The sequence below is a fragment of the Candoia aspera genome, chromosome 3 (genome assembly GCF_035149785.1).
Source record: "Candoia aspera isolate rCanAsp1 chromosome 3, rCanAsp1.hap2, whole genome shotgun sequence".
NCBI classification, from domain to species: Eukaryota; Metazoa; Chordata; class Lepidosauria; order Squamata; family Boidae; genus Candoia; species Candoia aspera.
The window spans coordinates 117,235,587-117,262,549 of NC_086155.1; the positions used below are offsets into that span (position 1 = coordinate 117,235,587).

The 26,963-nt window shown below is 37.0% G+C and overlaps 1 long non-coding RNA gene across 6 annotated transcripts in view; it reads right to left on the reverse strand.

The window, feature by feature from the left end:
- Positions 1-26,963, reverse strand: part of LOC134493877 (uncharacterized) — a 412,608-nt gene that overhangs the window by 337,945 nt on the left and 47,700 nt on the right. For 3 of the 6 annotated variants that reach the window (XR_010067613.1, XR_010067610.1, XR_010067615.1), the window contains exon 4: positions 12,704-12,952. The exons of 1 other annotated variant lie outside the window; for it this stretch is intronic. This is a non-coding gene — a long non-coding RNA (uncharacterized LOC134493877). Of the gene's footprint in view, positions 1-663; positions 1,089-8,683; positions 10,124-12,703; positions 12,953-26,963 lie in introns of those variants that run through there. 2 more of the 6 variants (XR_010067611.1, XR_010067612.1) reach the window with 2 other exon arrangements.

Consider the following 26,963-nt stretch of genomic DNA (forward strand, 5'->3'; position numbering starts at 1 on the left):
GCAATTGTATAAAGGTAGCTCATAATAATAGACACATTTGTTCACATGTAAATACAATATCTACCTAATCTCCAGGTGCTTGCTTTGTTCTTAAAAACTAATCAGGAATCGCCAGATTGCAAAGAACAGGTAAAACAGGTACAGCTATATGGACAATAGTTTGGATCACATTTCAAAAAATCTCCTCTGACTGCTATTTTGGGATGCCATTCATGATGCCCTCAACCACTTGTGCATTTTGAAGGCAGTCTGCTATGAGTTAATCATTACTGTTTCTGAACTTGTTACTCTCCAATCAGAGACTTTCACCTTGTCATTTCTATTTCAAAAGCCTGAAATTCTAGGTCATTTTAGATGTGGTAAAGTCAACCTGAACTGATTCCATCACATTGTGAAATAAGGGCATTCTATTATTTTTTTCCCAATACATAACTAGGGGTTGTATGCTCAGTGGTTCTCAAAATAGAGATTGGAGATGACAGTCAGTGGAAACAGTTTCTGCAGAGAGAAGAAAATAGAATATTTGCCATGTTTTGTTTTGCTACTGAATTATACTCTGATTTTATTCCCATGGACCTTACATATATGAAGTTACGTTCCAATATCAAGAGGAAGTAAAGTTTCTGAAAAACATTTTATTAGGTATTATGAATGTTTCTCCAGGAACTGCTTTTATTAATTTTATAATTTTAAAACTATACATGTCATTGTATACAATATGCATGTATAGGAATTGTAGGCTAATTTAAGTATCTAGTCTTTGGTTGTAACGAAGTATTCATACATTAAAGTGTAGAACTGGTGTTTTTGAGGTCCGAAGGATGCAACATCCACAGTGTAATATGACAAGAAATATGAAGTGGATTATGAAGTTCCCAAGAGCATGGATCTTGTAGACCATTCCAACCATCTACTTTGGATGTATTCCCAGCTCTAACTAGAGGACATATTGTCTTGGCCAACACTGTAGAAGACTTTGTGCAAGGATCTCTGCATGCTTCCCTGCAGAACAGGTGGTTGATGATATGAAGTAGCAGTTGGAAATAGTTATTGAAGGTAGACAGGATCCAAAATGTTGGTGTTTAGTCCTGCAAAAATGACATGAGTGTAAAGGTAAACATAAAAATATTCCTAATAGTGAAAAAAAGCAATCTCAATCAAATTCCTGAGTGAGTTTCTGACTTGATGCTTAGCTTATAAAAGATGCTCCCAGAAAGTTCTTTTAACAGCCTGGCCTGGCCCAAGGCACAGTATTGTTCCTTACAATCCAACAAATGTGCCCCTGAGAAACCCTAGTACATTTCTTGGGCTATAATTCACAAATCATACCCAATTGCATATCTCACATTGCACTTTGCTACTTCCATCCCTCCAAATTGTGCAGAAATGCAACTATGTGTATTGCTGGTGCTGTTCAACCAGGCCTGATAACAGCAGTTGCAAAGGCAATCAATGGGGAATCAGTTCAAGGCAACTCATTTGAAGCAATGAGAGCCAGTGTACTGTAAAGTTTGCTTGTTTGAATAAGGAAATGCGGATATCAAGAAAGTAAATACCAGCTGTTCCTGAGGCAAGTAAGGCTGTAATTATGGTGATGTATTCCTCTTGCCTGATGCCTTGGCTAGAAAAGATACTATTCTGGGGATGTAATCAAGTTAATATGTTTCATAGGTTAAAACCTGATGAGAGTCAACCGGCCTTTCCACATGAAGTGAAAAGGAAGGGTTGAGACTAGGACAGTGGAAAAAGGAGCAATCTTCATAGTGGCTAAATCAAACCTGCCAGTTGTAATCTCGCTTCTCAGAGAACAGCTGTCATGTAAAAGCCAATATTTAAAGCCAATATGTTTGCGTTACAATTATATTTACCTTTCACATCTTCTGGGCATTATTCATTTCCTGCATTATTGCTCAGTTTCACATTTTATTTTTCATAATGAAGCTTTTTACTCCTCAGTGAACTGATAATTGCTGTTTGCTACAGAAAAATCTTGGTGTTGTAGTTTAGAAAAGTAGGATCACAGATGTTGCAGGTAGTATTTCTTAAGCTCTTTTTAGATACATCTAATTAAATCAAAAGTGTCTAATCAAAAGTTTGGTGAAGAGAAGTAGATCTGAGACTCTTCCAGTTGCAGAGCAAGAAAAGAATGTAATTGATTTCCAGAGCCTTGGATTTGCCTGCTGATTCATGCTAGAGAAGGGGTTTCATTCAATTACGAAAGTGAACCTATTGTAAAGTACTTGCAGGAGTGAAAAGAAAAACATGGATATTTTGTTTCAGGAATGTTGATGTTGCCAGAGGTAGAGCCACAGAGTTAGAAGAGGTCATCTCAGCCATCAAGTCCCAATCTGTTCAGTGCAAGGTTCCTAACTCAAGTATCCCAGAGAGATAGCTGTCTCTACCCTTCACATCTTTGGTAACTGGTTCCATTGTTGAACTACTCCTAGAGTAAGGATTTTTTTTTCTAACATTCAGTTGGAAATCTGCCTTCCAACTTAAATCCATTATTCCAAATCCTGCACTCTGGAATGAGAAGTTCCTTGACCTTCTTCTATATGACATGCTTTAAAGTATTTGGAGAGTGCCATCATATTCCCCCTTCAGTTATATTTTCTCAGAGCTAAATGTACCAAACTCCTTTTTTTTAATAGCACTTAATTTCTAGACTTAGTTTCTGGTCACCTCCATTTCCTTTCTCTGAATCTGCCTTAGTTTCTCTGAATCCTTCTTAAAGCATGATACCCAGAACTGAAGACAGTAACCCATGGGTGGGTCTGACCACAGCTGAATTACTGGAAAAATTACTTCACGTGTCTTCCAAATTATACTGTACTTCTATTAATGCAACCCAAAATCGCATTTACTTTTTTTGCAGCCACATTGCATTGCTGGCTCATATTCACTTTACAGTCAACTATTATTCCAAAATATTTTTCCTAAGTACCATCACCAAGCAAGATAATTGCATTTGCCTCTTCCAAGTTTCATTCTGTTACCTTCAATCTATTTCTCTAATCTCATTTTGAATGTTATTCTAATTTTATTTCTCTCTTCTACTGTACTAGCTATCCTACCCAAGTCAGTCAAAGTTTATTTCAGACCAGTATAGAACAAAACAATTAACAAACTGTTTAAAAGTAAAAATATAAGATAAGCAAATATAAAACACAAACTAAAGAAATAATACAGAATATTATTATCACTATTATTATAATATTATAAATGTAATAGCTATCCTACCTGTTTTTTGTCCTCTCCAAGTGCGATAAGCATTTCCTATTGAAGAGAACCCAGGACTGATTATTATGGCAACCTACTCTATACCTCTCTCTAAACTGATGAGTAACCATTAAGGAGCATTCACTGAATATGGTTTCAAGCCTGCTGTTTATCAATGTAATTGTCATTCCATCCAGCCCACACCTAATTAACTTAGTAATCAACATCATTGACTACTTTGCTGAAGTCACTTAGCATTTCCAACATCCATTAAAGAAGTAACTCAGTTTGGTCTAGTGACTAAGGCACCAGGCTAGACACCAGGAGGCTGTGAGTTCCAGTTCCACCTTAGGCATGAAAGCCAGCTTGGGCCAGTCACTCTCTCTCAGCCCAACTCACCTCACAGGGTGGTTGTTGTGGGGAAAGTAGAAGGAGGAAGGAGTATTAGGTATGTTCGTTGCCTTGAGTTATTTATAAAAATAATAAAGGCAGGATAAAATATCTAAAAATAAATCATGAGATAAAATTAGTCTTACAAAATTTGTTCTTAACAAATCCATGCTGACTTCTAGTAATTACCATGTTATTTTGAAGGTGTTTATAGATAGATCTCTTTATGATCTCATCTAGAACCTTCCCAAGTACTAGTGTCACACTGATTGATCTGTAGCTTGCTTGATCCTCCTTTCCCCCCTTTTTGAAGTTAGGAGCAACATTTCTCCTTCTCCAGTCAGCAGGCACTTCAGCATTATTCCAGGATTTCTCAAAGGTAAATACATAAGGGTTCTGCAAGATGATTAGTTAATTCATTCGTTACCCTAGGATGCAAGTCATGTGGTCCAAGTGATTTAAATTCATGCAAAGTTAAGAGATACTCCCTGACTGTTTCTCTCAGTCTCAAGCTTCAGTCCTTCCCTTCACTCTGTTCTTTATCATTTCTTGGTGGAACACACACTTTTTTGTTGAAGAAGACTAACCTAAAACAGGAATGGAGTACCTTGACCTTTTTTCTCCTACTTGTCTGTATTTTGCCCATCTTCACTGAGCAGCTGGTATAGTGATCCTTTCCTTTTCTTTTTATTCTGAACATACCTAATGCAGACATTTGGATCTGACACCAGTTCTATAGTTCTTGCAGAGTAGTTGTTCGTACTGTTCCTTTATGATCTGGCTTTCCAATTCATTCATTCATTCATTCTTGTGTATACTATCAAAATACGTTTACTATCACAATGACTTTATGCTGATTTGAAAGATTTTTTCCAATTGGTTGATACATACATACACGCGCATGCGCGTGCACACACACACACACACTTTGTTTTCACATATTCACTATACAAGAACTTCTTGTATAGCCACATTAGCTTTTTCTACTGTTGTCCGTTTTCCCCTTCATTTCAATAGTCTGCAATTGTACTTTTAGCATCTCCTTCCTTAGGCGCTCCCCACCAATTTTCCTATAACCTTCTCCTTCCCTGGCATCTTATTTACCACTTCACTAAATTTATTCAAAGCTGCTGGAGTTAGGCATTTTATCATGTTTGGGTATAATTTCCCTTAAAATGGAGAACTCCAGCATTTTATGGCTACTTTCCCCCAGTGTTTCTGCCAAATCTATTTCCTCAACCCACACTTCTCTACTGCTTAGCATGAAGTCAAAGATAGCTCATTCTCTTGTGTCTTCTTCCACCATCTGCAACAGACACTGACAGCAAGAAAAGTCATGAATTTCTGGGAAGGCAGTTTGTATTCCAAAACACACGTATTCTCAACAGTTTGTCTTCCAAAATATGTTTACTATCACAATGACTTTATGCTGATTTGAAAGATTTTTTTCTGATTGGTTGATACATACACACATACATACATACATTCTTCAGTTGCTATACCACAGTCATCTAGATAACTTAGACCATGATTTCAGATCTTTCCCATTTGCTTACCCAGTCACTGACTTGCAGTATCCTTTTCCTTTCCAGTCCTCTTCCTGGACATTAAGTATGGATATGAATACCACCTGAATCCCCAGGTTCTTGAGCTTCTTTCGAGATATTCAAAGTCCCTATCTATCTGTCATCTATCTATCTATCTATCTATCTATCTATCTATCTATCTATCTATCTATCTATCTTTTATATCCTGCCTTTATTATTTTTATATAGTTTATATAGTTATATCTCTTTGCAGTATAATTTATCCTTACACATACCCACTGAAAGAGACGGTTGTCAAGGGACTCGATAAGACTTAGATAAGACTCCATCTATGATCCTTCTTCCTAGCAGACAGTACACTTCATGACCCAATAGGTCTAGTCAGCAAACGTTTGTTTCAGTTACTCAGAGCTATTGATCACCAAGTATCATGACTTTTCTCTTTGTTCTTTTATAAGATGCCAAAACATTATCTCTGACCTTTACGGATCCACTATCCAGTCTCTATTTCCACGGTGTCTTATTTTCCTTCCCATGAATACTCAGAGCTTTGACATGTGTAGGGATCTGAAACTGACTTTAGCAATGCACAAAAACTTTTATGTCTCTTGCTTCTGGTTGATTCCTCTATTGTGCCTACTCCTCTGTTTGACTATCTACCTTATGAAGAGTTATTTCCATTGCTGGTTTCTGTTGAAGAGCCTCTTTTGAACTGACAAGTCCTTGCTTTTCTGCTAATGTTTTGTTAGTAGCCAGAGATTCCCAAGGCAGGAATACAGAGGGTATAAGCACACAACTGCCACTTACAAGCAAGTGTGGGATAAAGACAGCCAGATTACCATTATACAGAAGGAAACATGGGAAGAGAGAACCCTGGATTTGAATATGAAGAAGGCAGGAATCAACCTTAACTACTGTTGTTTGCAATGACTACCATTCCTGGGTTATGATAAAGAATAATTCCTACCATGTTGTGTTGAGTTTCTGAGATGCTTCAGCCAAGTTTGTGCCTACATTAGTGGAGCCTGATCAGCTGAAGTATAGCCATCCACCGCTTCGCCATTTTGGCTTTTTCTTAAAGGACTGCTATAAGCTTGCATTAGCTGCAAATATATGTCAAGTTGTCTTCAGGCAGGAAGACAAACATTGCAAGTCACAATTACCGACTCTTGTCCATTCACTTTCACTTTTGCTTCTTTTCTTATAATACGATTTTATTGAAGAAATCTTTAATCCGATCTTTTTGACAAGTTCACCAGGCATGATAAAATGACGCTTCATGTTGTTCACATTTCCAACAAAAATTTGAAGTACCTTTATACATTCTAGACAATTTTTCTGGAGTCATATGCCAATGCTATATCATTTTATAAACGTTCTCTTTTAGGTTATAACATAATGTAAATTTCAGTCATTTTAACTACATATTTTCCCACTTTTCCATCAGTATATTGTGTCCAAAGGTCTTAGCCCATTTTATCATACAGTCTTTTACTTGTTCTTCTATTTCAAATTTCAGTAAAAGTACTGTATATACATTTTAACAATTAAACAAATTGTTAAATTAACAAAGAGTCCCTCGATGGGAGGAGATGGGCAGGGACAAATTGGATAAATAAAATAAAATAAAAAAATAAATTACATGTTCATCATTTATACATAGTTCAACTTCAAATTCTCTTTTCTGCTGCTCAATTCCAAATGTCCTCTTATCTACCTTAAATCTTTCTCTTAACTGTGCATGCAAAAACCATTGAAAAGTAAATCCCTCTGTAGCCAACTGTTCTTTTGATTTCATCTTATATTCTCCATGTTCTTGTTCTAACAACTCTCAATAAGTTAACCATTTTTCTTTATCAGCTGTTTCTTTCCTGTAAAATGCTTCTTGTGCTGAGACCCATAAAGGCACTTTCAGGCACAGTCTGGGTTTATATCTGTTCTGTATTCTCAGTACAGCACTTCTGATTCTTAAAATCTACATTAACCTTAATTTTATCATACCATAGAAAACCATGCCATCGGAACTTCAGATCATGCCCTTCTAATTCTAAAATTCTCTTATTTCTCAACAAAATCCATTCTTTCATCCAGACTAAGCAGCAGGCTGCAAAATACAATTTCAAATCAGGCAGTCCCAATCCTCCTCTTTCCTTTGCATCTTGAAGTATTTTATATTTAACTCTTGGTTTTTTCCCTTGCCGTATATATCTTTCTGCCATTGTTTAAATGGTACACCCATTGTCATAATAGGTATTGTTTGAAACAAAAACATCATTCTTGGCAAAACATTCATTTTTATAACAGAAATTCTCCCTAACAATGACAATTGTAATTTCTCCCATCTTAACGTCCTTTGATTTCATTCCATGTCTTAACATAATAATTCTGGTATAAATACAATTCATATTAGTCATAGTGATACCCAAGTATTTTACTTTTTTTTTTCAATCTTAAAACTAGTTTTTTTGCATCAATTCCATTTGTTTTTCCATTTCCATATTCTTTGTTAACATATTTGGCTTTTGTTTATTAATTTTAAAACCAGCTAAACCCCCCCCCCCCAATCTTTCAGTTTTTCCATTAATATTTCTATTCCTTCCGGAGGATCTTCCAAAATTATCACCAAGTCATCAGCAAACATCCGTAATTTATATGATTCTCTTTTAATCTTCACTCCAGCAATTCTCTCATAGCGTCTTATATCTCTGTTCAATACCTCCAAAGCTGGTAAACCATCTAGTCCAGGCACTTCCCCTATTTTGACCTTTTAATAGCTTTTTAAACCTTTTTTATAGTTTCACAAACTTCCCTTATCGTAATGGGTCCATTCATTAATTGTTCCTGTTTTTCTGTGATCTTCGGTAAATGTTGTTTCTTTAAAATATTCATCAGTCTTTGCCAGGGGAATTTCTTCTCCTTTATATAATTTAGAGTAGTATTGATGAAATCTTTTTTGCATCTTTAGATTATCAGTTATTATAGTATTTCCATCTTGCAATTATAGTCATTGCATAATTCGTTTTTACTTCCATTACTGTATCTTACTGATAACAAAGACAGCTGCTGTTGCAAAAGTTTAATTTGTTGTGAAACAATTTTCTTTTCTGGGAATTGCTTTAATTCTTCGATTTTTATCTGATCTAAAATCACCTGTGTTTTCTCTTGTCTCTCTCTCTCTTTTTTTTGAGTTTACTATTATGCTGTATAAAATATCCCCTCATAAAAGCTTTACTTACATCTCAAACCATTCTCATGTCTGTACCTTTATTAAGATTATTATCAAAAAATATTTTAACTTCTTTTTATAATCTTCCATTACTGTTTCTTTCTGCAACAGTGTTTCATTTAACCTCCCTCTGAAAGAACTGGTTTGCCTTTTAAATACTAAAGTCACTGGATTATGGTCTGAAAAAGTCTTTGGCAGTATCTCCACTTTGCAAACACTAGTAGCCAAATTCTTAAATATCCAAAACATATCAATTCTTGAAAAAGATCTTGTCTTTCAGAAAAATAAGTGTATTCTTTTGCATCACCATTTTTATATGTCTATGCATCTACATGCTCCAGATTGTCTATCATATAAAAAAACTTTTGGTAATTTACCTTGTGTTGTTTTAATATCTTTCTCAGAGGTTCTGTCCTTTTGTTCCTTTCCAACCTCCCATTAAATACTAATTTTCATATGGTAAGTCCATTAGTTCGCCCATAAATCCTTTGTAAAAAGTTACTTTATGCTCATTTGGAGCATAAATTCCCATTATCAAAGTCTTGGCTCCCAGCAAAGTAGCTTCCACCCCCAACATATCTACCATACTCAGTCAGTATCAGTTCTGGTTACATTTTGGGGTTTATATACAAAACAACTCCATTTCTCTTTTTAATTCCCCCTGAAATAAATTCTTCACCCAAATTTTTGCAGATCAAATATTTTATATCCTTTTTTCTAATGTGCATTTCTTCAAGACAAACTACATCTTGTTTCAATTTTTTTTAATACAGTGATGATTTTTTTTTTCTTTCTTGAGGAGCATTTGCTCCATTTATATCCCACGATGCGCATTTAAAATCCATATTTATGCCAAAACATAGAAAAGTCGATACCTGTAGTGCCTGGCGTGGTAGTCTCCTCCGTTTCTTATTGTAGCTGTTTAGGGGTCAGAGCTTTTTGTCACTTCCGTTTGCATTTCTTCCAGTTCCCCTTTAAACTTTTCCAGAAATTCTCTTTATTTTTTGGACTGAATTCAGCCTGAACCTCTGTTCATGATCACTCCTTCCTTTTTCTGATTGAGTTTGTCAGTCAAAAAGAAGTACTCTTTTTGTTTACGCAGTATTCTAATTGGAATTTCTTTAAGGATAGTCACATCTGCATTATTATTCTTCAGTCTGGTAGTGAAATGCTGCTGCAAAACTTGATCTCTGGTCTTCTTTCTGACCAAGTACAGATGAATACCCCTTGGTACATTTCTTAGTTTTGCAAATCGCGTGTTGATTCTATAGACTGTGTCAACTTCTGCCTCCATATCGTCTTCATCCTGTTCCAAAAAAATTGTTAGGGATTGAACAATCTTTTCTCTAGTGCATTCTCCAGGATCCTCTGGAACTGCTCTAAATCTCAGGCAGAATTCTTCTTCTCTCAATTCCAGTAATGCCAAATTGTCTAAGTACTTTTCTTTCTTTCAGTTTATTATTTCTATTTTACTTTCTAAAATTTCCCCTTTGTCATTGATTTGTTTAACTTCTCCCATAAGATGCCTTTTAGATTCTTCAACTCTTTTCATAACTTCTTCTTTCATCTCCTCTTTCATCTTTGCGAACCTTTCTTTTATTCTCCCTTCAAAAGCAACCAACTCACTTTTGACAGACTTGGACAGGTTCAGATTCCTTTCGCTTTTGCTTCTTAAGGCACCAGTAGTAGAAATGCATTTATTTCTTCTTTCTTCTCAGATTATCCAAGTGCAAACCTTTAACTTAAAGGGGAAAAAAATGTTACAAATTTCCCTTTGAATTCACTTGCTATTACGCTCTCTGTACTGAGCTAACTCTTTAGAATCTGGCTAACATAATTTTATTGCAGTTTCTGCTTCTTTTACAGGAAGCAGCCATTCAGTCCCCCACACTGGGCAACCAGCGGCCCTCAGAACACGCTCCTTTCAGTCAGCAGCCATTCACTCCTCTCCAGCCGAGCACTCAGTTCCTCAGAACACAGAGTATCTCTGGTCACTCTTCTTCCTGTTGAGCATCCCTGAGACACTCTTGTTTGCTCTCCATGTTCTTTCACTCAGTCAACTTGATATTCATAGAACAAATTTAATTGAAAGAAATATATGATTTAAAAGGTTGAGATGAAGGCCCAGTGTAAACAAATGTTCAACTATATGTTTAAGAGAAGAAAATCAAGAAGTACAGAAGGTAGGGTCACAAAGTTACTGCGGATGTGTATGCTAGCTTTAGAGGAAATATGCTTTGTTGCTTTGATCAGTTTGGTTGTGATTTCCTTCATCTTTCCTTGCTCTACCATAAATTTCTAGGATGGGATGGCTGCAACTGTATATAACTACATTCCATACACAGGTAATAGTAGTATTTTTACTTAATGTGGCTTATTTTTAAATGCAATGCAATAAAGATATAGCACAGTATAGATCAGTAGCAACAATATAAAAACATAATCAATTTAAAACATGATATTACCTCAGCACAACCATAATTTCAATCAAATACTGCCACTGCAAAGGCTCCTCCACTTTCATAAAGATCCTTAAAAAGGCATTTTAAACCTCTGGAGACAGGACTCCAAACATAATTCAATGGGAAATTGATTCCAAAAAGTAGCAGTTAAATGGGAGAAAGGTCTAAAATGTGATTCTGACAGAAGGGAAAACTAAATGACCCTGGTTGCAAGGACAAACCAAGGGGCACAGGAGCATTATTCAAATAATGGGGTGATCTTGTACGCACAGCCTGGAAGGTCATCACCATTGAAAACTGGTAACATTCCAAAAGTCCCAGCCAATATGAGAACTGATAGAAAGAAGTGGGGTTAAATCAGGAGAGATCCAGGATCACATGGACTGCACTATTTTACACCTGAGTTCAGGTGTGGAAAGCAGGAGTGGGAAGGTCTGTCAACAAACTACTGCAATAGTCCAGGCAAAATATCACCGGCTGAGCTGTTTCGGTAGTTTTAAAAAAAAATGGATTCCATGGATATTTGAAGTATAGAAAGTTATTGTACCTTCCTCAAGGAAAGGCTTTAAAAAGTTTCCCATCCCAAATCTTGTATCACTAATGGAACAGCTTTACAGTACTGGCAGTTACATATTCTTTCTTTCCTAATACTCTCAGCAATCCCCAGCTGGTTTTCATTGCCATCCAAAGCAGAGTTTAACTGGGTTGTCCCGAGATCTCTTTATTTGATTAACCATGGCCAGTTCAGATCTGTGACTATTCCTCTTACCCCCAAAGTATATTATTTTACATTTATGTTTTTGTCCAGTCACCTAGATTGGAAATACCCTTTTGAAGCTCTCCACACTCTGCTTGAGTTCCCACTGTTTTAAATAATTCCAAATACATTCAATATTCAGGTTCCAACAGAAGTTTAGAGGACCCCACTGCTTACTTCCCTTGATTGTGAGCTGTAATAAAACAATTTGTAATAAAATGAAATTAACTTTTGCTACATGTGTTCCAGTTACAGGAGAACAATGCATTATGCGTGTCTGTCATTTATGATGGTTTATGACCATAACTCCATACATGGTGAACCTTGTCTGCAATCAACTTTGTGCTTTAATGTGACCTTGGATCTTTATTGTCTCTCCAAATGGATCCTTCCAGATGGAATGTGTAACATTAATAACCCCGGTAGGCAAATGCCCATATGGTTTTGCTAACTGTTGTTTGTTTATGGAGACATTTGTTCTGTGCAAATTAACCTATAAATGAAGATAGATTGGATTTTTTTAAAGATTTGCAGAGGAGTGTATATAGTGAAATTCTTCACAATTTTTTTCTTAAAGGTCATCCCAATAGAATGTAGAAGATAATAAATAAAGTTTTTTTATATAGTAATTTTATTAAAGATTATAATTACAACAATACAAACTAATACAAACTGAAAAAATTGAATAATAAAAAGAAAGAGTAGAAGGTGCAGAAAAGAAAAAAAGGTAAAAGAAATAGAAAAGAAAGAAAAAATAAGACTATAGTAAAGAAAAATAAAAATATATAAAGTGACTTCCCACTTTCATCACAAGTATAAACAATTTTAGTAACTTACTACCTTCTCTTAAAAAACAGTAACTGATCTCTTCTTCCCATATCCCATCTCTTATCTGTAAACAAATCTATAAAGCCTCATCACTTCAGTCCTGATGTCAGCAAAAGTCCATTAAGGTTTACCAGGGATAACAATATATCTATTTTAACCTTGATCAAATAAACCAACTTTATATTCCTTCCTTTCACTTCTAACAATCTTAATCTTTAGTCCCTTCAAATAATGTCATAGAACTTGATTTATTTTCATTTTTTATTTTGTCCCTTCTCACAAAATTCTTCAAAACTTAACAAGCCTCTTTTGTAAATCTAATACAGGAAAATTATCCACATCACTCTCTTGGTCCGTGGTTTGTATGTCCCTTTTAATTATTAAGACATCAGCTGATTTCTCTATACGTCCAGTGTAACATCTTTTTCCATGTCATTCTTGTAGAAATCCACTTTCAACTCAGTCTCAATCTTGTCAGGTAGAACTTGTACCTCTTCCATAACATCTTTCAGACACAGTCTATCTATAGAAGCAGACATTTTTAAAATTAACTTCTGGGTCCATTGTTCAAAAATATCCTTCAATATGTCCAATGTTAAAATATTTTGCTTCATTCTGTAATTGTAAGTCTAGTTTGAATGTTCTTCTCTTTAAATTGTAATATTTAGTTCCTTCTAGTTCCCTCTAGTGTCCAATTTTTAAAATCTTATCTTACTAATTTTTGTTTAAAAACGCATTTTCCCACAGGAAGAATTCTTTATAATTAATTCCAAAATCTTGTTTCAAATTTATCTGGACCCTTAGTCCATTTGTAACTTTTTAAAATCAAAGTTTTAATCACCCTTTTGCTGTTTATTCAAAACAAAATTTAAGTTCTTAAACTTGTAGTTAAAACTTCTTTCGCTAAGGATTGAAGGAACTCATCCAGTGCTGTCAAACTTGTCAATCCAAAGGTTCCTAATACCTGAAAAGCAGTTAACAAGCCATTTCCGAAAGTGATTAGAAAAGGAAGTATGTGAACTTAGTGTCCTTTCGAAGGCGCCGACCACGGTTTGAGCAAGATGACTATTCCCTCAACTCCCAGCACTCTAAACCCACCAGAGACCACTGTCTTTCAGTGACCTCATGAGAAGCAGCTGTCTGGAGTACTTGTGGGGAATCTCAAGTCCTCTCCTTGTCCAGAGAGGAATTGCAAAGAGCTGGTATATTCACCAACTCTTCATTCCACCACGGTCATCAGCTCTACTTTTTGTGGCACCATCTTCAGTCTGCCATTTCTTCCCCAGAAGTCCAAAGATTATAAATAAAGTTTTGAGAGCCAGTGGTTAAGGTGTTGGATTGACACTAGGAAAATCCAGGTTCTAGTCCATGCTTTGCCACCAAAGTTTACTGGGTGTGTTTGGGCCAGTCATACTCTCTCAACCCAACCTAACTCACAGGGCTGTTATGGAGAAGAATAGGGGAAGGAAGCATTATGTATCCTATCTTGAGTTGCTGTATGAAAGGTGGCATATAAATCTATCAAAGAGCATATATTTATCAGTTATTTATTCAATGTAAAGTTCAATATGATTCATTATTTACAGAAATAATTCATTGTTAGTACTGAGTAAACCTTGTCTCAGTCTGGGGAGAACCCTGTCCTGAATCATATCTGATTCTGAAGTATTATTTGGGGAACTTGGAGCTGTACCATTATCAGATTACCCTTCAAGGATGTGCATTTCTCTGATTCTTTCCTCTATTTTTTCATTCTGAATATAGTCAGGATCTAGCCACTAGAAGAGCAATAAGGTTGCTTTTTCTCCTATCCCTCCTGGGTAGCCAACTGTTTTTAATTTTTCTAGAGAAACCCTGTATAAACAGGTTCAGCTTGAAATAACAAAAGGTAGATCCACCACATGTGCATGCCTACTAATCCAATTCTCTAGAAAGGGGTAGAACAGGCTGATTTATCTGCAGCCCCAGTCTGGAGATTCTGATTCATCTCACATTGTATTTTTCTTTTTTTGCCTTTTGACCATAATCATCTCTTGTTCCAATTATTTCTACCACGTAGAAGTAATCCCAGTAATCCTTGGAAAATGGAAAATTCAAGGGACCCACCACCACACTGCCTGTCCTTCATTGGTCTGATTGTCCAGACAATGGCCATATTGCAATGTTCTAGAGAGACTAGAGGGAGATGAGAATTTTGAAAATCTATCATCTGTTGTTAGACCACATGTTCCAACTCGCCAGAGATTTAAGGACTGTTGTTGTTGAATGTTGAAGGGTCTGGGACATCATGATCTTCCCTCATCTTGTTACTGAGTAGTAACAATGAGAGGACCCCAAATTCCAGCCCCTGAATGGATTTTCACTATAAGAAGCTAAAATAAAAACATTCTCCAGACTCTCTAGAAATGAATGGGCAGTTGTAAATGATTGTACATCTCCTGTGCAGAGGAGTGTGCCATCATCATCCCATGACTGATTTTTTTTTCTTCTGGAACTTTTTCTTACATGTGTCCACCCACTGACTCCTTTTTCAGGGTTACCGGTTATATTGTTCCCCATGGGAAAATAGTAGAAACAGCAATAATTCCCATTCTAGTCCTGAGGATTTATTATAGGGATTTCAATCTACTGTATCCCTTCCTTCATTCCAGGTAAACCTTATTTTTGTTCCTATTTCAAAAGCATCCTTTATTCTCGAACATCTGCTCCATACAAAAGTCCTCTAAACACATTTTGTATGCTCATAGTACTCTGATACATAATACCACAAATCTCCTTCATAATAAAGTATCATCATCAATCCAATACTAGGAAGTGGGTAGGACTAACTGATGTAAACTGTCTCTAGATTTCTCCTTTATATAGCACACCAATGTGATATAAAAGAAAATTGAAGTATTCTTTTAATTCTTAAATTTATAGTAAAAAAATTATGGTATTACTTTATCACAGTCTGTGTGAATTCATACCCACAGTGAATTATAAAATGGGGCTGAACCTTGAAGTAATAGTAACTAGCCAATAATATAGTGAATCCATTGAGGAATCGGGTGGGCACTGAGACACAGGGCACAGAGATGCAGGCAGTAGATATTGGCACCAGACAAAGAGGTAGCAACTGGCCAAGTGGTGAAGTCTGCCTGTTTTCCCAAGAACATATATCTATGTATGAGTTATGTTGTTTTAGTGTGTACAGAATTCTCTCTTCTGTCACTATTGCCTCCTCCACCCAAGCCACATATGAAGGCACCATGAGGCTTTCTATGGAGCTACTACTGGACTAGTGCTGGTGGCAGGACAGCTAGCCAAGATGCTGCCAGGCTCCTCACACTCTTCCTGGCCTTTCCCAGAATACTGCAGCCTTCTGTGCACAAGTCAACCAATAACAGTGGACAATAATGTCCTTTAACTTTAAGGTGGGAAAGCATGCCTTTTCATAAAAGAGTTAGATACAGCTTTGCCTGTAGTGGGTCTGCCACTGTCCACCCTCCCCTTAGGGATTCCCACCAGCTCCACACATTGTCAGTCATGGGAAAAGAAACTGAACTGGGACCAAAGTAGTTAAGGAGGGATACTTGCTGTACCTGCACATACACCCATATAATAGTAGGGCTGATGGGCGGGTGAAGAAGGCATGACTTACAAGGCAGAAGGACAAAAACCCACAACAGTATGTTACAAATTAAAAATAGTACTGAAGAGAATGATTGAGTAAATAAGCTGACCAAAAAAACTGAGAAATCAAATTACTGTCTTTGTAATAAGTGGTAACAAAGGAAGAGATAGTGAAGGTGCTGGAAAAAAGAGGAATGGGAAAATACTATTTAATTTTCTTTCCCCAGTTTTTGTAGCGTGTGCCCTGCTGCTCAGCCCAAGTTTTGCAAAGGATTTGACTCAGGCAAATCAATGTAAAGATGCATATTCCACCATGAGGGAGTTGGGAGACACCCAAATTGCCCCATTCCACATAACATTTGGAGTTCATCTGAATTGTAGCACATCCATAATTTGAAATAACTTACCCTGATTCCTCTAATGTTCATGAGTTATAGCAGATGAAGTGGAAGATACCTTAGGTAGAGACAGATTGCTCCCAATTAGTTGTTACATTAAGTACATAATTTACTAAATAGCAACCACATAGGAGAAATGTGGATTGAAACACCTATGTTGGAGAAAAAGACATAGACTCTCTGTAGACATTTCTCTGTAGACTTGATCCAGAGAACCACCTCTACTGATCTTCGATGCCAACAGCAATGAGAAAGAATTCAGAATAGGACTGGATCAGGGCAAGCCATAAAATCCCTTCCCTCCCCTAATACTTGGTCTTGATCCCATCTGCTAATAAGTAATAAATGAACACCAAGCACTCAAGGATCAGATCTATTGTATGCTAAAGGGCACATATAGCTTGGCTGGATCTGGAAGGCTGTTTTGATACTGTCCTTGCACTGTACCTTCAGTGTCAAGAAATGTGGTGAGTGATTGCAAACTTCTTTGAGAGGTCTGATGAGCAACCACAACGCTTGGAATAAATACATCAGCTTTCCAACTGTGTCGTCTTCATTATGGAAATTACTGCAGTGAGTGAATTGCTATAGAACTTGCTATGCAGGAAAAACAGCCTGGAAATTTTCCTTAAAAATCAAAGTTGAAGGTTTGGGGAGTTTTAACTGTACATCTTAAACAAATGCATTTTGCACAAAGATCCATTACACAAAAAGGACTCCACCAACAGGCCCCTCCCAAATAACTGGAATCCCTATTTCTTCCTAGCAATTTCACCTGCCATAGACTCCTACCTTGCCATGTGCGTAGAGATTGTTGTCTTGCTATTTTCAGTTGAAAATAAATGTCAAGAATAAAATTATATGGTCTTGGTGAGATGGTATGCCTAACTTTTTATTAGGATTTGCATGCTTGACTGCATCTTTCATTTGTGTCTGTATGCATGTTCAAGCTTTTTTCATTTTGTTAATCTATTGTTTTATTATTAAAAATAATGTTTGATTCATTATTCATTCAATAAAAGCAGCACATTCATTTTGCTTCCTTTTTTGTTCACCTATACAGTCTGTTTGCCACGGTGCAAAGAAACCCCACCAACTGTTTTTCAAGGACATATCCTCACAATGTAGCCTCCATTTCATTGTTACCCTGCTACTGAGGCTGACCGAGGTGTCACAGCTGAAAGTACTGTTTTCCCTTATATTGCAAGATGAGTCCTTTTATGTGGACAGTCTGGGGCACATGGAGGAGGAGCCTTCATAGGTCAGCAAATTGCTGAGCTCCAATTGGTTCTGCAGGTCTGTTCTGAGACTGCCCCTCTTGTCCATTTGCTGGGCTCTGTGCCTCCATAAACATTTTGATTGCAGCTGTGAGAGAGATTGGACAACCCTCTCACTTACGGAATCTAGTCTTTCTTATTTTGGAGGACATGGGAATATTGACTTTTATTCACAACCTTATGTTCACTTGCACCTTTATCAGTAGCTCCTCTATTGGCATGATCATTTCATGGTGCTTCAAAATGTGCAGGAAAGCAGCTATGTGGGCTGCACCAATTGCATAGTTTTCCCCCCCTCTTCAGTGGTGTTCTTTCCCCAACATTATGAACACAAATTGACTCATATGTATGACTGAATGCAGGTCTACCAGAGGGTCAATATTCCAAATGATAAGCAAAAATCTAGCTATTTCAGTGACCCTTTTCATTATTAGGCTCATAATTTTTTTTTATTTGTTTTTATTGAAATTTTAAATACATAATTAAAAGTTAGAAATAGAAAAAGAAATAGAAATAGAAATACAAAACTTAAAAAAAAGAAAGAAAAAGTGTAGTAAAGTGATAGACCGAAAAAAGTATGAGAGATAAATAACTTCCAATCTATCTCTGGTCATAACATATTAGGCTCATAAATTAATAAATCATTTGTTTAGATTTTTTTATCCCTTTACTATTTTTATAAACAACTCAAGGCAGGGAATATACCTAATACTCCTTCCTTCTCCGTTTTTCCCCACAACAACATTTGTGCCACTTTGGGCAAAAGGGCCTGATCACCATTACCCATGGATTGCCATGGGACTTAAGAGAGGTCACCTTGCACACCATCTGTAAGAAAGACCCAGTGGGCATGGGGTTGGAGGGGAAAGAGGGGAAGTAAAAAAGGCCCTGGAGGCAGAAAGTTGTGCCCCCAATTGTGGGGGCCGTGCTTCCTATATTGATATACTTCTCTCCCTTTTCAAGTTTTGGAAGAAGGCACATTACCATAGTAGTGAGGAAGAACACTCAAATTATTTTCCATTTAAAAGGAACACCTTCCATTTCTCCCCCAGTAGACAATGTGTTATTGTATTATTTCTATTTGTTTGACTGGCCAAGAGACTAATAAGGCTAAGATTCCAGCCTTATACTGTGTGCTCTTGATAGCATTTGCAAAGTCCTGCGAGATTTGGGATGGGGGAGAATGGGGTTTTCCATTAATATTTCATCAACAGAGGCTATTTATATTTCAATATATTCATCCAGGTCCTATTAATTTTGGTGTCCTTTTTTCTTATTTTTGTTTGTCGCTACTATGGTGGCAGCTGGTAATATCAACAGAGCTGCTTTTTAGCAGAGCTTGTGATGGGTATATTTTATTTTCCCAGAATGTTCCAGATTTTGCATCATTCTAAAGTATTCCATTAAAAATAAAATAATAAAATAAAGTATAATAAAATAAAATAGCACTACCATTTTTCTGATAGTGAGACTCTGAATTTTCCAGAACTGTATCCACTGGGAAAATAAAAATGGGCCCAGTGACCAGTCTTTGTTGCTAAAATCAATACTGCTGCCATCATAGATAGAGACAAGTAACCCATCTCTTCCACATGTGTGAAAAATATGTGAAAACAGGAAAATGAAATACCTGCTTGGATATAACCATTCTTTCCTAATGCAGTTGTTTAGAATAATGGGAAGTTGTGCTTCATTTTGCTTCAATTTTATTCTGAAATAAATATCTGCCCCTAATCAGAGTCACTCTGTATTATTCAGGAATGTAAATTAATGAAATGATTATTGGGGGTAGGGACTTTCTTCCCCATCGAATCATGACTCAGACAATAAGATGCCTTAGAAATTCTTTGCTGCAGCTCCCAGTCGGTTTATCCTTAGCCCAAGGGACCAAAGAAGGCTGTTTCTTGTATCTGCCATGCAGAAGGGCCCAAGATGATTTTCCAAGTAAGAGCTGGAAATCCTGGGAGCCTGAAGAACCATACTAATTAGGGAAGGCACACCTACCTGATTGATTGACTGATTGGTTGATTATGTGCCATCAAGTTGTTGTTGACTCTAAGTGACCACATAGATAGATTTTTCTCCATGATGATCTGACCCTAACCTGGCCCTTCAGCTCTTCCAATGGCGCCCCATGGCCACTTTAACTGAGTCTATCCACCTTACTTAGATCACACCAGGGCCGCAACTATGGGGGGGGCAACTGGAGCATGTGCCCCGGGCGCCGTACTGGGGGGGCGCCAAAATGAGTGCTGGGGGGCGCCAAAATGGGCACGGAATCCATGTTTGCCCCAGGTGACACAGACCCTAGTTGCAGCCCTGGAGTACACAATATGACAATTCAGTCTAAACCAGCCTATCCCAGTCTGGTTCCTTCTGGATGTGTTGGACTACAATTTCTAGGATTCTTCACCAACACAGCCAAGAATTTCTGGAAACTGTGATCAAATACAATTGAAGTGTACCAAATCCAGATATTTATCATTACAGCAATAGGCCAGAAGTAATATATGCTGAGCATACCAAATTTGGCAAAAGCTGGTCTAAAGCAGCCATTTGTGTTCACAATGTTGGGGAAAGAACACCACTGAAGAGGAGGGAAATACTATGCAATTGGTGCAGCCCACATAGCTGCTTTCCTGCACATTTTGAAGCACCATGAAATGATCATGCCATAGAGCAGCTACTGATAAAGTTGCAAGTGAACATAAGGTTGCAAATAAAAATGGTTAGAAATACCACTGGCATCTCAGATGCATATTGAATACATTCACACAATGCATTTGAATGCACTCAGTGTTTCACCTCATGCTGTTTTCCTACCACTTCAATCCATGCTACAGGTGGAGATGATAGAGAACTAACATGAATATGCATGACACCAGTTTCCTAATTCATTTCAAAAACATAGTAAAACCTTATACAAAACCAAGAGCATGGGAAGATGTCTCCCAGAAGTTGCACTAAACCATTCATTTTTATCTCTCCGCAATATAGATCAACCATGCAAGTGTCCCAAGTCCAGCTGAAAAAAAGGATTGTAGACTTTTAGAAAAACTTGCTCCAGAATCTTTTGGGGTGCTGCTGGAGAATAATAACCTTGGTCACTGTTCACTGTATTAAAACAAAGATACATGAATATAAGGAATGAAGGACTGCAGGGTACTTGTAGTCTGAATACCTGTGTTGAAAAGAAAAGTTTGGCAGATGTGACTTGTCATAAAGGGCTGAAAAAAAATCTGCAGCTGCTGAAATTCTCCTTTAATGCAGCTGTTATAAGCCCAGGAACCTTCTCCTGTGTGTATCTGATCATATTAGCCATAAATGATGTATATTTTTGATGTTCCCCTTAGGACTGGAAAATGAATGAAGCAGCCTTGAACTGATCCCTAAAGAATAAGGTGGTTCACCCTTGCTAGATCTCACATCATCCTTTCAACTAATAAATAGGGGTTACTTACTCCAGATTTTAGGCTAAAAGTAACAGCTGTAGAACAATTCTGTTTGGGCCTCACAAGTCAGACAGTGAGAATGCCTCCTTGAGATATTCTAAATTACTTAGGCTGAGTGCCAGACCCACTAAAAGGCAAACTCTGTGCAGCATAGCTGTTCAATGCCACAGGCAGCTGGTCACTGTCTGTGCCGTGTCTGAGGACACAATGAGTCTGGATGAATGGCCTCTGCCCAAATAACTGGAGGTAGTCACAAAGCACAGAAAATAGTGGAGCTTTTATAAAACTGAGTAGGTATCAGGGGTATTATAGTTCATTACTGAGATACTGTGTGTGAAGCACTGGGAAACTGCTGAAAGTTGGTATGTTGACAAAGTTCCTTACTTGTTGCTGACTTGTTTTCACTTTCAGAGATCAAAACAGAATGCCAGCATCACTTCCCTGAATATAGGAAAGGAAATTTAGAGGCTTCAACAGTGCAGTCCTGCACAACTCTCCTTGGAATTAAGTTCTACTGAGTTCAGCAAAATTTACTCCACAAGAAGTGTATGTACAACTCCTTCCTAATACTGTAGAGTTCATTAAAATACTGTTATAATTATAAAGCTGCACATCTGGGCTGCAAAAATAGAAGTAGTCCTTAGATGCCAGCAAAGACATAAAGAAAATTAAATCTTTGCTGCCATCTGGTGGATATCCAGAGTTTTGTAGTACAGATAATGGTAGCCCGATAATCAAATTCCTTGGGGTACTTCTTATTAAAATGGGATAAATATGAATGTGTGTATTTAGCAGCAGGCTATATATGGAAATGAATCAAAGGTCATGAGATCATGTAAGCAAAGAAATCTGGAGCTGTGCTTCTAACTCACTCCTAGAAGCCAAAAATTAGATGAGAATATCTGCATAGAAAAAATTTCCACACGTAGAGTATCACATGAAAGGTATTAGGTTTGTTTTTTTATTATATCAGTGAAACTGCACTTGGCTTGATTTCATTGAGTGGGGCACTAATATAAATATTTGAACAAGAAAAGAAAGTAAGTCTGATGTTTCATGGAAGGAATAACGACATGAAAATATTGGCCATAGTTTGAATTACATATTTAAAAGCAAGGACTATTTTAAAATTTACAGCATGTCAGTAATATCAGTGAATTACAAACTTTGATACACATTCTAGGCTCCTCAGGGAAAGGATTTTTCTGTTCTGCGTATATTACCCTGTAGACACCATGTTCACAAATGCTGTTTAATATCATCATCATCATCATCATCATCCATCAATTTGTACCTCTCTTTCTGGTCAGAGAGCGCTCAAGGTTGCAATCCATTGGAAAGCTCGTCTGTGCAAACCCAAGTGCACAGAAGGAATTCCTTGTGTCATTACTCCAAGTATGTGGTGTTAAATAGTTTTACTTGCACTGTAAATACCCTTTGACAAAAGGTAATCTTGAATGATGGGGCTCCCCATTTGATGTATGTCCCACTGTCATCATGTATGTTTACATCGCTGAAATAATTATTCTGGGAATGAAGAAGCAAACTCATTTGTTTTGTTTATTTTAAAGTTCAGAATGAAGCACTTTAAAGTAGTTTACCAGTTCTTTAAACTGAATCTCCTCAAGGATACTAACTGATTTTAAAAGCAGAAACGTTCTTTTATTTGCGGGGTGGGGGAGGTATGGGAATAGCTTAGGCCAGGAGCAAAGGCTGCCTGGCTCCAACCAGTGAGATCTCCGGGAAGCCAAGATGGAGGCAAACAGAGGGGTTAATTTAGCCAAGCATAGCTGTGGCTGTTTGTGGTTGTCCCTGACAGCACGGCTGGCTGAAAAGCACCTGTGTTTGCTCTCTAGCTTTCTCCAATCTGCTAGAAAATGGCCTGAGCATGTCACATGGCTGCCTGATAGGCCAAGCACCATGGGAATACAAAAGCTGGAGCTTTTAGCAGAGTTAATCATTAATGTGCCTTTTCTTTGTCCCATTCAGGAGTGCTGACAAGCGCTTTGATATTTCATATTTGCCATCAGGTCAATTTCAGTCATAACCAGGTACTAATTGAACGCATTGACTCACAGCATGGCTGTACCTGAACCTGAAATCTAGATTCTACTGCTTTTCTCTCTCTCCTTTTTAAAAAATAATTTTGCTGTTTTAAAACAGGGAAATGCGTATGTTTGCTTTTATAAAACATACACTCAGGTCCACAGTGAGTGAACATCAAAGTGATTCTAAAAAAAAAATCTATTGTTTTGAAACTGTGTTAATTTGGTACACTGGAATATACACACAACACACAATGACATAAATCCCTAAAATTCATTTAATTTATTACACAAGGCTTAGATGATACTTGCATTAGATTTACAATTGCTATATACAAGATGAACTGCAATACTGCAGTGAATCTATAATAAACCTACACTTCCTGTGAAAATGTGGTATTTGATCCTTTCTCTTTGCATTGTTCTTTTGTGAATCAGTATATCAAAAATATAGTGGAAAAAATGTCAAGTAACAGAATCCAGTCAAAATCATATACTTTTTATTTTCACTGATTATACTGGGAAATCTCTTACTGAGAGTGATGGATTTAGAGATGCTTCATTCTGGCTGGATTATGTTCCAAAATATTAAAAGTGACAAATGAACCATTAACTCTAGAGCAAAATTAATCCTCACATCCAACTCAATTTTAAAATACTGGAAAACCAGAAATGTTTTAATGAGCCTTCCTCCCTCCAACTCAGCAACTTGGGGAGTTGGTCAGGCTCTGTGGGCAGGGAGCCTAACAACAGTCAGTCACAACAGACAGGTATGGCTTGATAGCTCCAGGAAAGCAAACTCCTTTATCTTGGAGTTAATTTAGCAAACTAAATGCATAAATGATAGAGCTTGCTTTCCTTCCCCTTCAGCAATGCAAGGGTGAAAAGTCAAAAGTTGAAGATTGCTTTTTGTGACTGACTTCTAAAGCAAAAACAATCCTCAGTTATGGCCTTGATATCAAATAAAATCTCTTCCCCACTTTTCACCCCATATCTATGTGGACTATTCCAAGAAGACCTGGCAGTGGGGAATGGGGAGGGGAGATAAAGGAGTGAGACAAGAGGAAAACAAACTCTCCTTTCTCTCTAATCCATTCTGTGAGTTCCTCACAGGTACCAATTTGTTTTCCATATTTTCTATGAAATAAACTACCAGGAGATCATTTTATGCTCCTTCCTTCCTCCCTCCCTCCCTTCCTTCCCTCCCTCCAGAATAGAATAGAATTTTTATTACAGTCACAGACCAGAGTTACAGATAGAAGCACATTAAAAACAAAACAAAACAGGATAAAAATATTGCAGTTGGAGGTAGGTTCATCACTGTGCAGTCAAAGTCTGCCTAATTTTACAAGCAGTATAACAAAATTTGGCTATGTTCAAGGAGACTGAATTGTACTGATCTGATAACAAGAACTGTACAGTAAAAAGATCAGAGTTTCCTGGGTGTTTTAAGGCGGGTCCTAGGATCCTTATCAAGGGCACGGTATAGCAGGACATGAGCTATGGTTTCAATAGACCCTTGTCTGCAGGGGCAGTCTTAGACCTTAATGTGGGAGGGAGTTTTACTGAGTCACCTATCTATTGGCTAGCCACTCTAAACTCAAATTCATTTATTTTGATTGAGATTTAACTAGTACACACTATATATAATGGAGCATTGTAGGGTTTTTTTAAATTAATTAATTAATTAATTTGGTTAGCTTTGAAGGAATCTGATCAATACCAACTTTTTCTTTCATTGCATTGTTATACTACTTTAAGTTTTTGATTTAATCTTTTTGAAAGTTCCCACTTACAGAATACAATGATAGTTTTAGAAGTGACTGGTGGAGAGGAGATGTTTTGTTTTTGTTGTTTTGTTTAAGAATTGTGTTAATTTTTATTCTTGTTCAGCTTTGCCTTAAACTCTGCTGAGAAAACAGACTCTACAGGTTTTAAATAAATAAATAATATGGAGAAATTTGTATTGGATTGCCTCTGTCCTAAAGCCTTTCCTCTGACCTTTGACACAAAGAGGCAACTTAGATGCTTTCTCCAGCTCTTCTGATTCACAAGCCCCACAATGACTGCCCAGATTTCACCTCTCTTGCCTAAATAATGTACATCTGCAGTGTACAATACTTAACACAATAATGTATAGAGTTGGCGACAGCATCCATTGATCTAATATTATTAGGAAAAATGTCTCTAGCATTTCAATTCCTTATTGGTAACATGAATATTCAAATGCCATCTGTAGTTTCTGCTTTATTTGTTCCCCCGTTTTAATTTCACAGTATGAATGAGTCCCTTTGCAGTAATAGAGACAAATGCAAAATTTTCCTTTCCTATAAAAACAGTTTGTTGCTTTAAACTATTACACAAGAGGTCATTTAAAATAATAAAGCTTGTTTTAACAATGATACAGTGCCTCATCTCAGATTAATATTTCAGATAAGTAGATAACAGTCTGCCTGAATGAGGATATGGTTCAAACAAAGGTTTCTGTTGAGCAGAAAAAGGTGAAAGACAGATGGGTTGTTAAACATTGCCAGCATACTTTGCTGGTGCCATTCAGCGGTCATTGCTAACATTAACAAGGGCCATTGTGTGTCTTCTCCACTTGCTCAGTTCTATGGCTAAACCAAATAGGGGGAAACATACTGTGGACATTTTCTCCTTTGTAAAAAGTGCCTTCCTTAGGCATTTGGAGAGGATAAATGTTTTCAGTACAGCAGCATAGTGGTATTTCTTCATCCTTTCTTTGACATACATTCGGTCGGCACTCCACCACAATAACACGCTGTGTGAATGTGGAGAGATACAGAATCCGGCCCACCTGCTGACCTGCCAATTATTACCAGCGGTATGCACTGAAAATGACTTGTTTTGGGCCAATGACAAAGCCAAGAAGGTGGCGTCACATTGGCAGCTTAAGGTTTGATCTGGATACGAAAGAAGCAGCAGCAGCAGCAGTCCACCTAATATTCACATGATAGCAACACTTCAGAGCAAATCAACTGTTACTTCATGATCATTTCTTTTTTCAGTTTGTCTTCATATGAGCTTCATGACCATGTCAGTGGAGGTGCTGCCTTCACTCTGAATTAACTTTGCTCCCCTTCCATGATGTCATTAAACAGCCATGTCTGATTGGCTACATTATAATTTCACTGTAACTGGAGAAAGACCATCTTTGAAATTAAAAGATGGGATCAAATGTTCACTGCTGGGAATAGCATGGGCGGATGGTAGATGTAGCATAAATGCTTTGCACTGAAGCCTAAACAAATATTCCAGAGGTAATTACTTGAGGAAAAAAAAACACAGTATCTTGCTGAAAAAAGAAAAAATGAACTTGTGGTTTATGGATTTGATGATTAGAAAGGGTAGGTTATGGAAAGAAGGAAATTATGATGTAATTTTAGAGAGAGGGTAAAATATAAATGCATTTATAACTGCTCTTAAGAAGATCAGAAGGCACTTCTTTATAACTTTTTCTTTTCTTTTTTTTCTTTCTTTCTTCTTTCTTTTTTGAGATTTTTTATCTCATCTTTATTATTTTTATAAATAACTCAAGGTGGGGAACATACTTAATACTCCTTTCTCCTCCTATTTTCCCCACAACAACTACCCCATGAGGTGAGCTGGTCTTAGAGTGATTGGGCCAAAACCACCCAGCCAGCTTTTTTTTCCTTTCCTTTCAACTTCTTTTTATTTCTTCTTCAACTTACTAATTTTCTTTATTCTTCTTACTTTCAACTTAAA